Below are 15,500 nucleotides of genomic sequence, written 5' to 3' on the forward strand. Positions count from 1 at the left end.
TTAGTTATATCATCTGTAAAATGTGGACAATGAGACTTAGTTATTATGAGGACTAAGTAAATATTTGTAAGTCCTAGAATAGTGTCTGGCACCTTGTAAGTATTAAAGTAAACAAAATGTATTTGGTTGGTGCAAAAGTTATTGCAGTTTTTGCCATTAAAAATGCTAATTATGACATCATACATTGCTCTGAAATTATTTCCTGTGTTTCAGTTTTGTATATACCAGTGGCCCATACACTACAACTTTCAGAGTAAATTTGGCCCTTTGCTTGTTTTTGTAAATAAAGTTTTATTGAGACACAGATACACCTATTTGTTTAGGTATTATCTATGGCTGCTTTGGACTTCAGTGGTAGAGCAGTGTGACAAAGACTGGCCTGCAAAGCCTAAAAATGTCCTATATGGCCCATAACAGAAAAAGTTTGCTGACCCCTGGTCCATATTACTAGAGTGTGAGCTTTTCAGAGGTAGAGATGTGAAATAGTCTGTTTATATTCCTCAAGGTACCTATGAGATGGATGAATAAAAATTAAAATTATAAAATCTTATAGTTGGTAATAACCTTGAAAGTCATATGGTCAACATTTCTTCCCAAAGCAAGAATATGTTCAGCCGTATCTCTCACAGGTTAGTAGATGTATAGGTTTGCTATTGTCAAACTGGCCAAAACTCAGTGGTTTAAACAATATTCTCATGTGTGAGTTTGGAGGTTGGCTAGGTGGCTTTGGTTCACACATCTCTTATGCTCTTATTGGGACGTGTGGGCTAATCAAGGCTTTTTCTTCCCATGGAGATGACAGAAATACAAGAGGGCACATCCAGCCATGCAAGCACAATTCAAGCCCAAACAGAAGTTGCATTACATCTACCAGATTCCAACTGGCCAAAGAAAGTCACATAATTAGGCCCAATTTCAAGAAGCAGGGAAGTAACTGTTCACTATGAGGTCATGGCTGGAAGGCAAATGCAATGTTGGGGAAACAACTGGGGTCAATTATGCATTCTGCCAGGTTAGGTCATGGCAGAATGACCTAGTCAGTTAGGTCAATCATGGAGGACATCATCTTGGCTTTATTTTTAGCATTTCAGCTGCATCCATGCTTCTTGTAGAGCATAGCAGCATGTTTTCTTGGAATGTCAGGGACACATCTTAGCTCAAATATTTTTTTTCATCATTTGCTGTACCTGACAGCCACATGTGATAGCTACCATTCATGGAACACCTGCTAATTTTCAGGTACTATACTTGGTGTTTTATATAATATATTGCTTTTGAAGCTTGCAACAAGCCTTCAAGGTAGGTATTATTAATCCTACTTCTACCTGAGAAAAGTGAGAATCAGAGAGGCGAAGTTACTTACCCAAAGTTTCACCACTTAAAAGTGGCAGAGCCTGAATTCTAAGTCTATTCAACTCCAAAGCTGTAATACCATGTTGCCAATGTCACAGATTGGTGAGGATTTTATAAAGGGAAGGATGGTTTTATGTAGAATATGGAAAGACAAGCTATAGTTTATCAAGACAAGAAAACTCCAATGTCATGTGTTCCCTTCTGTAGTCTCAGAGCCTGAGTTCCCTACCCTGTGCCCAGTAGATGCTTAATTAAAAGTTCAGACCTCTGAAGGATTACTTCTGTTTTGGAAAATGCCATGCCTCTTGAGTCATATTTATTCAGCTCAAGTTGCTTTTTTTTTCTTTTTTTTTTTTTTTTTTTTTTGAGACAGTCTCACTCTGTCACCCAGGCTGGAGTGCAGCAGTGTGCTCTTGGCTCACTGCAACCTCCACCTCCTTGGTTCAAGCGATTCTCCTGCCTTAGCCTCCTGAGTAGCTGGGATTATAGGCAGGCACCACCACCCCCGCCCCACCCCCCGGTTAATTTTTGTACTTTAGTAGAGATGGGGTTTCATCATGTTGGCCAGGCTGGTCTCAAACTCCTGGCCTCAAGCGATATGCCCTCCTCAGCCTCCCAAAGTGCTGGGATTACAGGCGTGAGCCACTGTGCCTGGCCAAGTTGCAATTCTTTTCTTTCTAACCTTGTGCCAGTTATCAATGTGTTGGCTGTCTGCTCCAAATTCAGCCTTCTATTCCTCTTCTGACATCATGGACTGGGGCGCTATTTCTCCTTTCCAGAGAGCATGATGTTAACCTTAGCCAGTAGAGGGGGCTAGAGGGACCCTGCAGGAGGTGGGGGCTTCTGGTTCTGGTGCGCCTCCTTTTCCTTCTTGCTGCTTGCTGATGCATGGCCCATCAGCAGTGGCATGGGGGTGGGAGCAGGGTTTGGGGGTTGAGGGTACATATGTAGTTCAGCTGTGTCCCACCCATGTATGCCCAGAGTGTGCAGTTCATTGGCCACCTTGCAGCCCTGGCCTGGGCCTGGTAACCACGTTGCTGTGGCCCTCCTGATATAACTTTGTCCACTTAAGGCTCATGTTGGGATACCCCACCTACCTCTGTGTGCCTGCCCCCAGCATCAACTTACCTGCTCCCTGGAGGCTTGTATTCCGCTTACTCCACAACTGTGAGCCAACTCTGGCCCTGGGAATCCAGCAAACTTCTCGACCATTCGTGTTCTCTAGTGAGGTCCAATCCTGCTGTGAGTACCCTCCCTCAGCCCTAGGGTACCCTTCAGAGTGCTCCTTACATCTTTGTATTTGCTCTTTTAGCATTAGTTTAATAATTTTTATATTAAACTTTCTCTGTTTAAGTTACTGTGAATTTCTGCCTCCTAGTTAAACCCAGGCTATTACATACCTTGAGTCAAAACCTCCTCTTTGGTAACTCAGATATTCTGGTTATGTTGTTTTCTCTAGATCTATGTACATTATATTTGTTTCCTTTCCTATTAACATGCTATTTGGTGCTTAAGAAGTACTTATTGAGTTGACTTGAGATCACATATAACCTGGATAGATGTGTTTGCAAAGCCTTTTTACTTAAAGAAATTATGTGGGTTGTGAACTAGACTGTTGCTTCTCAACATGCAATATGTGCTAAAGGATCCTTTTTAAAATCTAATTTCTAAATTTGTCATAACCAATGGCTTTGTAATCATAATAAAGTGCTAGAGAATGGAATTTTAAAATGACGTAGAACAGCAGCTCATTTTTTGTTTAGTATTAGACTCCACAAACATATGATTACTCTATCAAACTGCTATAAAAGTTCCTAAATGTTTACCCTCAGTTTCTGTACTTGCGTTACCATGGACTGGTAACACAGTCTGTGGACCACACTTTCAATAGCACTCATCAGGGCTGTTCCACCAATGCCAGGAGTTTCTACTCCCTGATTCTCAAATCTAATCCTCTTGTTGCACCTTGCTTGCCTATGGAGGGGTTGCTTTACAACTTCAGGGTTGTAGTGACAAGAGTCTCATCCATCCTCAGGTCTGTCCACACACTTTCTCCATCCAGCACATGCTCCTACTCAGCATTACTTCCATGAGTCCATCCTAACCTATTGTAATGTGGGTTTCTTTCTCATACCCACAGTCCCTCTTCCATAGATCATATAGTAGCAGTGGCAATGAAGTGTCCCCATATTTCCCTGGGCTGCAGGCCACTGAATTCAAAAACAGGCACAGCACTACTCTCCCTCCCTGCTCCCCACCCACTATGTTTGCAGCTGATAAGAGCTAGAAGCTGAGGGTTATTTGCATATGTAACTTGTCTTGACAGCATGGATTGCACCTACCGGTAGAGCCAAAAGCCATGTGTCAAAGCTTGAATTCAGCCAATCAGGCAGGAAAATACAAATGAACTAGCTGTGAGGTCCAGCAAAAACACCATAATTGTAGCTTTGAATGTTGAAATAGAGGTGAGCTATAATTCCTAATCTCTCTGTCCTTTTATTCTGATGTGGGCATAGCATCCTCCTGTCTCTTAATTATTATCATTATACCAGTCTATCTAAAACTGTATTTGTAAAATCCATGGTAATTCCATCGAGTTTACTTCCTCATCTTTTCTCTGGGTTTGCGTCCTGCCTTCCCAGCTCAGTTTGTCAGCCAAGGATTCATTCTGTATTCAGTAGAGCTTCCATCCCATTGTTGGTGTTCACTAGATTGTAATAGAAATGCCATGCCACTGAATTGTGAAGTGAAGGTGTATTACATTGATACTGCCCCAATTTTACAGATGCTGCTCAGTGCCAAAGAGCTTTAATAAAATGCCCAAGGTCACAGAGCAAATCCATTGTAGAATCAGGGGCGGAACCAGCTGTTGTGAATTTTGAGCCCACATCTCTTTTCAGGGTATCAGACTGCCTCTCAGAGCCACAAGAGATACTCTTATCAATGTTGTTTGGTGGGTGTCCAGTTTACTGCAGTCGATACTGCCAAATGAAATCTTCAAATGCCAGAAGTATGCTGTCAGACACTCTTCACCTTTATGAACTTCAGCGTTATAAGCAGCAGCAGCACAGACACAGCCAGGAAATCTATAACCACAGTTAACGCCGATTGTTAAAAGTGTGTCTGCTTGGAAGTTGTTTTTGCCTGACAATGATTGATGCTAACAGTCATTAAAACAACGGTGACAAAAATAACAAAAACCACAACCACTTGAAACAAAATCTAAGCTACCAGAAAGGTGGTGCATGGCTTCTATAGGGAACCTGGAAATCATGTCGCAAATAACCCAAATAATCTAATACGAAATGATAGTCGTGTTGAATATGCTGTTTCCAAACACTTCTTCCTTCTTCCTTCCTTTTTTCTTCCTTTTTTCCCCAGAATATTATGATCACTTGCCCCTCACTCTACTCTCCAGTCATTGGTGTTGGGTCAAGGCCTGTTGAAGTAGGGGTATGGAGACCTGGATGAAAAATAATTTAATGTAAATTGCGAGCATGCATTCTAACATTTAAAATATACTGACTACTCAGGGCAAATACTGTGATGGATGTTTTAGCTACCTTCACCCTAATTCTTACACCACTCTCGCAAGATAAATTTTATTCTCTCCATTTTATAGATGAGGAAACCAAATCTCAGAGAAGGTAACTTGCTCATCATCTAGATGGTAAGTGACTGGGTTTCAAACTTGGGTCTTTCTGGCTCTAAATCTCATCCTTTTTCTGCCCTACTCCTCACTTTCCCTTTAAGAAATGGTAAGTTATATTAATTAGTAGTAGTGGCTTATTTATTTATCTTTAACACCAACTATTGGTGTTTGGTTGGGGTTGCAATAACAGTCAATGTGAATTGGCCAAAATGTGAGCAAAGTCTGGGTAGTGAAAGCAGAAAAAGTTAACAGTTAAAAGTCAGTATTCTGACTCTGCTGTATAGGTTTTGTTTTTAGATTACCAATTGCTAATCATAAAGTCAAAGGAAAATGATAAGAAAGGAATCCTAACTTTCCTGGCATTTTAAGTCATGTGTTCTTCAATGACTTTAAAGCTTGACTATTGAGGACATGAGAAGGAATTTGAGCTGGGGATGCTTTCTCGGTGAGATTGAGAAGCTTTTCTTGTTCTGCCCTCATCCCCTGCTCGCCCCTCAATTCCATGGTGCATAAAATCCCAAATCTGTTCACTTTTTTGACTAAATTAGACTGAGCAAAATAGACTTGGGAATTCATCTTGTTCACAGGCTTAGTGGATATCTTTGTCTAGGGATAATTTAATATAATGTAGAAACAGTAATAATTATAAGGATATCTTAAATACGTTTGACTTCTTTATTTCTGTGAGATCATGGCATTACAACGGCTTACTTGTATAATATATCAACACTTAATTCTTTTAGAATCAGTAGGCAGCAGTTAATGACTTCATTTTGCAGATGGCAAGACTGAGGCATATGGCCACATTGAAAGACCTGCCTGGGGAAATGCCTTCAATGATGGGGAACATAAGCCAAGATCTGGAACTTCTTAATTCTTCATTTGATGTCAACTTAACAATACATTAGACTTGCAGATATTGCTGGCATTCTCTACATTGCAACCATTTTAATTTCATAACAAATTTCTGGCTGAAATCTATAGAAGTATCATTGAAACAATATTTCTATAGTAGAATTCTAACAGTGAGTGAGGTATATTCTGCTCCATCAGCAATGATGTGTGAGAAAGAATATTCTAAATGATGCCAAACAGAGTTTTAGCTTCTGTGAGGACACTAGGGAAATATGAGACATAATCCTACCTTAAAAATAATTCAGGGTCTGATTTGAGAAAGTAATTGCACTCTCATGAAGTAATCACAGCACAAAATATGTGGTGCTGACAAAAATAGCAAGAGGGATCAAGGGAACACAGAGATTGCCTAGGAGGTGGAGGGTCCATGGAAACAATGGTTGTTGAATCTTAAAGGGTGGAAATGTTTCAACAAGGACAAAAAGAGAGAAAAGAAGAACATCCCATTCAACATTTGTGTTGTACTTTTTAGTTGGCAAAGTACCTTCATGTTCGTCATGGGACGGATCCTTGTAAGAACTCTGTAGGAGATACGATTATTCTGCATTTACTGATGAGGTGTCTGAAGCTCAGAGAGGTTAAGTACGCTTTCTAAGATGACACGGCTTGTAAGGGGTAGAGCTGAGAGTCAGACCTGAATCTGATGCAGTCTACTTAACAATCTCCTTGGTGCCAGATTCTTGGAGGGTCATAAAGCCAGGCAGAGGGGAATTAGTGTCTGCTTTGACCAGGAGTAAAATATGATGACAATGAAATCCAGGAAGATTGAAGACACAGGAGATAGAGATGAGCTAGGGATTTCCCCCAGCCACCAAAGCACCTGTTCTACTTCTGTCATGTATGCATTATACTTGTTTGTTCTAACCTGTCCATTCTGGTCTGTCTGTCTTCTGACTCTGAACTCCTGGCAGAACTTCACCTTTGATATCAGTCAGGTCCAACATAATGCTCATCTTACATAATATTTTGAATGAATGAATGAAGTAGCCATGGTTTCGATCTTGGCATGGAGTAATGATAATCTGGTGACAACAGTGGAATCAGAGCAGTAAAGGTGAACCCAAGGGAACCAGTAAAGAAGTAATAGGATTATAAAGAAGGAACCCATAGGGACATTTAAAGAACTCCTAATATTCTATTTCTTAACCTGGATGGGTAGATACATCATTATTCTTTAAACATGACCTACACATTCATACATTTAATATTTCAAAAATAAAATGGAAAAAACTCAAAATAGAAAATATAAGTAATATTTGGTGAGAAGTTTGATATGAAAGCTAAAGGAAAACAAAATAACAAAAACCCTCAAGTTAATTAGTTTGTGTATTAGTCCATTTTCATGATGCTGATAAAGACAAACCCGAAACTGAGAAGAAAAGGAGGTTTAATTGGACTTCTAATTCCGCATGGCTGGGGAGGCCTCAGAATCATGGCGAGAGGTGAAAGGCACCTCTTACGTCGCGGCAGGCAAGAGAAAATGAGGAAGAAGCAAAAGTGGAAACTCCTGATAAATGCATCAGATCTCATGAGACTTAATCACTATCATGAGAATAGCATGGGAAAGATTGGCTCCTGCTGTGTCCCTCCCACAGCACATAGGAAGGCTCCTTGCTACTTATGCAAATTTCTGCAGCCGGCTGGAATTTCTCCCCAGAAAATGGGTCTTTCTTTTCTATCGAATAGTCAGGCTGCATATTTTCCAAACTTTTATGCTTTGCTTCCCTTATAAAACTGAATGCCTTTGACAGTAACCAAGTCACCTCTTGAATGCTTTGCTGCTTAGAAATTTCTTCCACCAGATATCCTAAATCATCTTTCTCAAGTTCAAAGTTCCACAAATCTCTAAGGCAGGGGCAAAATGTCGCCAGTCTCTGCTAAAACATAACAAGAGTCACCTTTACGCTAGCTCCCCACAACTTCCTCATCTCCATCTGAGACCACCTCAGCCTGGACCTTATTGTCCATATCACTATCATCGATTTGGCCAAAGCCATTCAACAAGTCTCTAGGAAGTTCCAAACTTTCCCACATTTTTCTATCTTCTTCTGAGCCCTCCAAACTGTTCCAACCTCTGCCTGATACCCAGTTCCAAAGTCTCTTCCACATTTTTGGGTATCTTTTCAGTAGCACCTCACTCTACTGATACCAATTTACTATATTAGTCTGTTTTCAATGCTGTTGATAAATACGTACCTGAAACCAGGGACGAAAAGAGGTTTGATTTGGACTTATAGTTCCACATGGCTGGGGGGCGCCTCACAATGATGGCAGGTGGCAAAAGGCACTTCTTTTTTTTTGAGCTGAAGTCCAGCTCTGTTGCCCATGCTGGAGTGCAATGGCGCAATCTTGGCTCACTGCAACCTCCACCTCCTGGCTTCAAGCTGTTCTTGTGCTTCAGCCTTCTGAGTAGCCATGACTACAGGCATGTCTGTAGTCACACCTGGCTAATTTTTTTAATTTTTAGTAGAGACGGGATTTCACCATGTTGGCTGGGCTGGTCTCAAACTCCTGTCCTCAAGTGATCCGCCAGCTTGGGCCTCCCAAAGTGTTGGAATTACAGGCATGAGCCACAGCACCCAGCCAAGGCACTTCTTACTCGAGACAGCAAGAGAAAAGTAGGAAGAAGCAAAAGAGGAAACCCCTGATAAACACATCATCCGGTCTCGTGACACTTAATCACCATCACAAGAATAGCATGGGAAAGACCAGCCCCATGATTCTATTACCTCCCCCTGGGTCCCCTCCCACAACATGTGGGAGTTCTAGGAGATACAATTCAAGTTGAGATTTGGATGGGGACATAGCCAAACCATATCAGCTTCACGCACTTAAAGAATACTGCCCTGCCAGAAATGGTGTACTCGGAGGCAGAGGCAACAGGGTCAGTTTTAGGCATTTTTAGGGAGCTGTGCACCTGCGAGTCAAATGTTGGAGTCACTTCTTCATCCTGGGAATTCTCTTATTCCCTTTGCTTCTAGGCCCCACTCGCTGAGGATTTGACTGTCTTAAGTATTAGCATCTGCTTGCTGTTAGAAAGGTTGCTTCTCTCTCAGGACAGATTTGGTAGTTGAATAATCTTTTTAGACCCTCTCTTCATTGACATTCCCCCAAGTTAACTCACAGAGACTTTCATTTAGAAATTTTATTGCTGACATCTGTGGAAATATAGTTAAGGGTGAGCAAGATAAGTGCTTGAGGGGTTAAATGTTTGCAGAAATCTTACAAACCTCTGTGAGTAACAGTCCCAAAGCAGAGTTTCTGTCTCCTCTTCCTAGATAGTTCTCAAAAGTTTCTCTTAGTTGGTCCTGGGAGACTTTCTTAGATTATTCTAAGTGATAGTCTAAGCTCTTCCTATATACAACTAATTCTGATTATGTGCTTATGATGTGCCAAGCAGTATTCTAAACATTACCTGTATTATCTCATTTACACCTCAACAACCAGCCCTAGAGGTATGTACTAGTATTATGCACATTTTACAGATAAGGATATTGAGGCATAGAAAATGTAAACACCGAGCTCCTAGTAACACAGCTAATTGGTGGCAAAGTTGAGATTTGAGGCCAGGTAGCCTGATTTCAGAGCCTGTGCCTCCTTGTCTTTTAGTGCGTACACTGCTTGGACGTAGCGCATGAAAGGCTGAGGCAAGAAGCTTGTAGAAGTTTGCTGGAGTCTGTGGCTCCTTTCTGAGTCTTTCATGGCAAGACAGACAACTTGGGCTCAGGTTGTCATTCCTACCCTTACACATTCCTCTCCTAGCCTGTTGTGCAGCAGTATCAAAGATGCCTCCCTGACCTCTCCTCTAGCTGGCCCCTAGAAATCCAGCTCTTGTCCCAGGCTCGCTCTCTCTCTCCCATGGAAAATCCCTTCAGTATTCAGTTTCCAGCCGGGCGCGGTGGCTCAAGCCTGTAATCCCAGCACTTTGGGAGGCCGAGACGGGCAGATCACGAGGTCAGGAGATCGAGACCATCCTGGCAAACACGGTGAAACCCCATTTCTACTAAAAAAAAAAAAATACAAAAACTAGCCGGGCGAGGTGGCGGGTGCCTGTAGTCCCAGCTACTCGGGAGGCTGAGGCAGGAGAATGGCGTAAACCCGGGAGGCGGAGCTTGCAGTGAGCTGAGATCCGGCCACTGCACTCCAGCCTGGGTGACAGAGCGAGACTCCATCTCAAAAAAAAAAAAAAAAAAAAAAAAAAAAAAAAAAAAAAAAAAAAAAAAAAAAAATCCAGTTTCCCCAGATTTTTTCCCTTGGTTTTAAAATCGTTCTGCATAGGCTTGCAATTGTCTCTCCTTCGTCCTTCATTCACTTCTTCATTCAACAAAATGTTCAACAAGTTATTATGTGCCAGGTAAGATGCTGAGACTCCAGAGAATACATAGATAAATAATTCATCACCCACATTCTCCAAGGTATTCATAATCTTACAGGATATATGGGCATAAAAACAAATTCAATTCACTGTAGTAAATGCTAGGGAGGAGGTTTGTGCAAACAGTGATGGGAGCACATTTAGAGGTTAACCATGTTACGGAGTCAGTGAAGGTTTGCAGTAGTTTACTTTGGATGGGTGGAACATTTCTGGACTCATCAGGATAAAGGCCAGTCATTCCAAAGAGAAAAGAGCACATGCATAACATACAATGGCAGATAACCATGAATGTAAAGATTTAACTCAGTGATTCATTTACTCATCCACAAATATTTATTTGCAAAGCCTCATGCTGGGTGCTCATGAGGCCACATAAATGTAGAGCTCCTTACCCCCATGGAACTTTCTATCAAGTAATTATTCTCAATGAGGGAAGGCACTGCCATCCTAGTAGGCATTTGGAAATGTGAGGGTGGTTGTCACAATAACAATAGGCATTTAGTATCTACTTATTAGGGATGCTAAACATCCTGCAAGAAACTTGGAATTTCCACACATTGAAGAACTACCCTTTCCCAAATGCTAAGAGTCTCCCTGTTGAGGAATACTGTTGAGGAATGCTGTGACTAGCAGAAATTGTACACACATACATGCACATACAAACATGCAGGCACACATGTGTATACATGCACATATAGGCATATATGTCCACACACATGTACAAATACAGATGTGCCCACAGGGTGAACTGGGATTCCCAATTTAGTCAGCCAAGGATAGAGAACATACCAGAAGCAGATGCAACAAATCTTGAGTTGGTTTTGGTTTCCCCTTTGTCCACTATAGTGTGTGTTGCTGGAAAGACACAGTTTGCAAGGGTATGAACACATTTTCTAGTGGCATAAGTTACCACTCTGTGACATCTGATGACAATAAACTGCCACCTTCCTTTAAAAAAAAGTTATAAAAATTGGTTCTCCCGTGTCTTGAAGAAATCCCTCAGCTTCTACAAGGCCACATGCTAATGAAGGAGAAAGCAGATATAATACCCACATTTCCCTGCAATCTCTCTCTCCCTTGAGCTATTCTGTATCCTGAAAAACCCATTTTCCTGCACAACCCTAGGAGAAACTAGAAAGGCAGGTTGGGCAAAATTTTGAAGCTCCTTGGATTCAATGCTGAGGATTTCAAACTTTACCTTGAGAGCAGTGGGGAGCCATTGAAGGCTTCTAATTAGAGGAGAAAGGTTTTCAAAACTAAAAAGTGGGTACCTTGGAGAAGACTTTTGGGATTTATATTTTTAGAAAAGCGAATCATTCTGGCTGGGTTGAAGAAGGGGGATGAGAGAAAGGGAAAGACTGCAAGTAGGGAGACTAGCGAGAAGACTATTACATTCTTCTGGGCATGAGATGATGAGGGCTTGAATTTTTGTTTAAGCAGTAGTTATGAGAACGGATTTGAAAGAAATGTAGGAGAAAAGGAAAGTAGACTCAGCTGATTATCAGCAGGTGTGAGAGAGAGAGAGGAGTTGAAGTTTATGGGGAAGTGAAAGTTGTGCCAGGCTCTGTTTATAAATTAATTCAATTCTCACAACACTAGGATGTACATCTTATCCCCATTTGTAGACGAGGAAACAAACTCAGAGTAATTAAATAATGGACAGTCTAGCTCAGTAATATGTGTCTCACTTCTGCTAGGTGTTGAGCTTACAAAGATGGGGTAAAAAGTGGGGGTCATCCCACATTTATTTCTTATTTTCATTGCTTGGTTCCTGGACTCATGTATTCTACTTATTAAAGCCACAGAACCATATAATGGCCATTGATTTAGAATGTTGTGTTAGTTCCCTATTGCTGCTGTAAGCAATTATCACAACGTTAAGTGTGGCTTAGAACACAATATTATTATATTGCTGTTCTGGAGATGAAGTTTGAAATGAGTCTCACGGGGATAAAATCAAGGTGTCAGCAGGGATTTGTTCATTTCAAGGCACTAGGGAAGATCGAATTTTTTTACTTTCCAGCATCTACAGGCCACCTCTATGTCTTGGCTTATAGCCCCTTCCTCCATATTCAAAACCAGCAGTGCAGCATCTTGCAGTGTAGCATCTTTCAGTCTCTCTCTGACTCTCCTCCCTGCTCTGTCATTCATTTCTTTATCTGCCTCTCCTACCTCTCCCTCCTTCACTCACAAGGACCCTGTGATTACATTGAGCACACCTGGATAATTCAGAGTAATTTTTCCCTTCCCAAAGTCCCTTTTGCCATATAGGGTAAATTATTCATAGGTTCTTTGGATCTGGATATAGACATCTTGGGGGTAGGAAGGTCCTGATTCTGTCTACAAGAGATGTATCCTATGTTCTGGAGAATAGCCCACATCCTTGCAGGATGACATGCTAAGCTGTTTTCTTAGCTGTGCCTTCCAAGGGTCTTTCCATAGCTTTATCAGATTGGCAGCTTCTGGTGGGTGGGATGTAATAGGGAAATGGATCCCATGGTTTCATGCTGACTGATGAAAGAGTCCAGCTTATGTCAATTGGCCAAGTTGGTTGTTTGATAAATTCCTTTTACATCGTGGATGTTCACATAGGTCTATTTACATGAATTCTTCCAATAACTTCTTGTCCCTGATTTTCAGATCTTTGTACTTCCAAGGCCATGATCAACCAGCCAAGCTATTCACAACTGTCCAAGAGTCTATACATTCTTTTACCTTGAACCACTTCTTAGTCCTCACAAAGCAGATGGCCAGGTATACCATTCAAAGTTTCGTCCGATGAGAGGATTTTCCCTTATTGCTGTTTTTCAGAGCTGCTGAAGTCCATTTTGGTTTGCATTTACACACTGAACCAATTCATTTGGAAATTGAGCTTAGTCTTTTTTGCTCTGTCATCAGCTGAATATAAGGGACCCCACCATGGGACCATAGGTGTGAGCTGAGGGGGAGGTGATGGTGCAACAGTGGTGACATGGGGGTCTGGGTCATGTGCTTGTGCAGCATACTTGTGCCCTATGACCCTGCTTGTGCCTCATCGCAGATGTACTATTTCAATCTTATGATGAGTTGTTACTGGGCTTGTCCAACCTTATTATTCAGGGTATGTATGCCAGTGCCAGCTCCTGATGGGGAGTTCTTGCTTCCTGGTCACATGATTCCTATGCTCAGACACTCAGTTTCCAAGGCCTAGTAGCATGCTAGGAATTGTTTTCTGAATAGTATATGAAATAGTTTGGCTGTGTCCCCATCCAGATCTCACCTTGAATTGTAATAATCCCGACGTGTCAAGGGTGGGGCCAGGTGAAGAGAATTGAATCATGGGGCAATTTCCCCCATACTGTTCTCATGATAGTGAATAATTCTCATGAGATCTGATAGTTTTATAAATGGGGGTTCCCCTGCACAAGCTCTGTCTTGCCTGCTGCTATGTAAGACATGTCTTGCTTCCCCTTCACTTTCTGACATGATTGTGAGGCCTCCCCACCCATGTGGAACTGTGAGTCAATTAAACCTCTTTCCTTTATAAATTACCCAGTCCCAGGTATGTCTTAATTAGCAGCATGAGAAAAACACTAATACAGTATATAATTGTCCAGTGCAGATGGCATGGCTTTGCTTAAGAATCCTAAGGCCTCTATACTGTAGATCTCTTATTGGGCCTTCTGCCCAATAGCTCCATGTGAAGAGTTTAAGCCAACTAAAAAGTTAGAGCAAATAGTTTCCACAAAACTGTTCTCACTTTTGACACCAACTGGATGTTTGGGGGGTTTCCAAAACTACCCTCAGTTTTGATAATTCAGTCGAGCAACTCACAGAACATACTGAAAGTGATTACACTCTTAGTTATGGTTCATTACAGGGAAAGAACACAGATTAAAATCAGCCAAGGAAAAAAGTACAAAGGGCAGAATCTGGGAAAGTACCAAATGTGGACCTTCTGTCAGTACACGTTGCTTTCCTGGCACTGGTGTGTGACAATGCCCAAAGACCATTGCCAATCAAGGAGGCTCACCCAACCTCAATGTTCAGAGTTTTTATTGGGCTCCATTATTTTTGGCATGATTGATTGATCTTAGTGTCCAGGCCGACTGATACCATGCAACTCAAAGTCCCCATTCTAATTCACATTGTTGGTCTTCCTGGCATAGCCAGCCTGGACCCTAAAGTATCAGTAGCCCCATCTGAAATCACATTGTTACTGTCTGACCAGCCCAAAATCTCCATACAAACAGAGATTATCTCTCAGGAGCCATGGACAAAGGCCAGAGCTTATTTTGTGCAAGGTTAAATTCTTTGCTGCATACTACACATATTAGTTTTTTTCCTTTCACAAATATATCTATTACCACAGGAACTGGCAGATTGTAAGGCCCAAAATTGTAAGGCAGGACTGCTTCCACTACAACCTGGACCTGCTCTGGCAACTTGCTATATCACTTAGTGAATGGACTGTAACGAATATCCAAGTGTAGAATATGCTGCCTCTAGAACCAAAGATGTATATGAGATGTTTTCCTGCCTTCTTCATGCTGGAGGCATGAGATGCCTTGATTCTCCCTTCATTCTGGAGAGAGATGTTCTGGTATGTCTCAGGCTACTGGGCCCCTAAAATCTTCACTAAGGCAGGGGGCCCTTGAATCCTTATGGAGTTACTAACGTCTCTAGTCAACTTGCCACATACTGCTCGTCATATCTGATTAACAAAATATCATAGATATAGCTGCCCAATGATGTTCTGAAGAATGTCTAGATGGTCTAGGTCCTTTCATGTGATATCATAACAAAGGGATGGGGAATTTATGTAAATCTGAGATAAATCATAAATGTATACTTTTTTTGTCCTATGTGAATTCAAATGCATTGATCCAGATGTCCCCATCCTAGGTTTTAGGTTCCACACCTTCCCAATTAAAAGTCTTGACTTTGGCATAGCAGACTTGCTGAGGTTGAGAATTTAACCTTCACTGGAGCATTTGTATCCTTATACTTAAGTCCTGGTCTGATTCTCAGCTTTTTCTGACCTCTGGCTTTTTGTGCTGCCAAGTAGGCCTTCTGGCTTTCATAATTTACCTTAAATTGGAGATAAACCATCCTTAGACCTTCATTGTCTTTCTCCGTTGCATTGATGTCACCTGATAGTAGCCACCCAATTCTGTAGTCCTTCTAATGGCCATTTCCCCAACACCTCTCAAGCTCTTTAGATGT

General features: G+C 41.5%; 1 long non-coding RNA gene across 1 annotated transcript; it reads left to right on the forward strand.

Annotated features, from left to right (window-relative positions):
- Nucleotides 1-3,703: 3,703 nt before the first annotated feature.
- Nucleotides 3,704-6,358, forward strand: LOC115900086. Its single transcript, XR_004059765.1, has 3 exons — nucleotides 3,704-3,818; nucleotides 4,976-5,023; nucleotides 5,785-6,358. It is a non-coding gene; the product is annotated as an uncharacterized LOC115900086 (long non-coding RNA).
- The last annotated feature ends 9,142 nt before the right edge of the window (nucleotides 6,359-15,500 follow it).

The sequence above is a fragment of the Rhinopithecus roxellana genome, chromosome 10 (genome assembly GCF_007565055.1).
Source record: "Rhinopithecus roxellana isolate Shanxi Qingling chromosome 10, ASM756505v1, whole genome shotgun sequence".
In the NCBI taxonomy this organism is placed as follows: Eukaryota; Metazoa; Chordata; class Mammalia; order Primates; family Cercopithecidae; genus Rhinopithecus; species Rhinopithecus roxellana.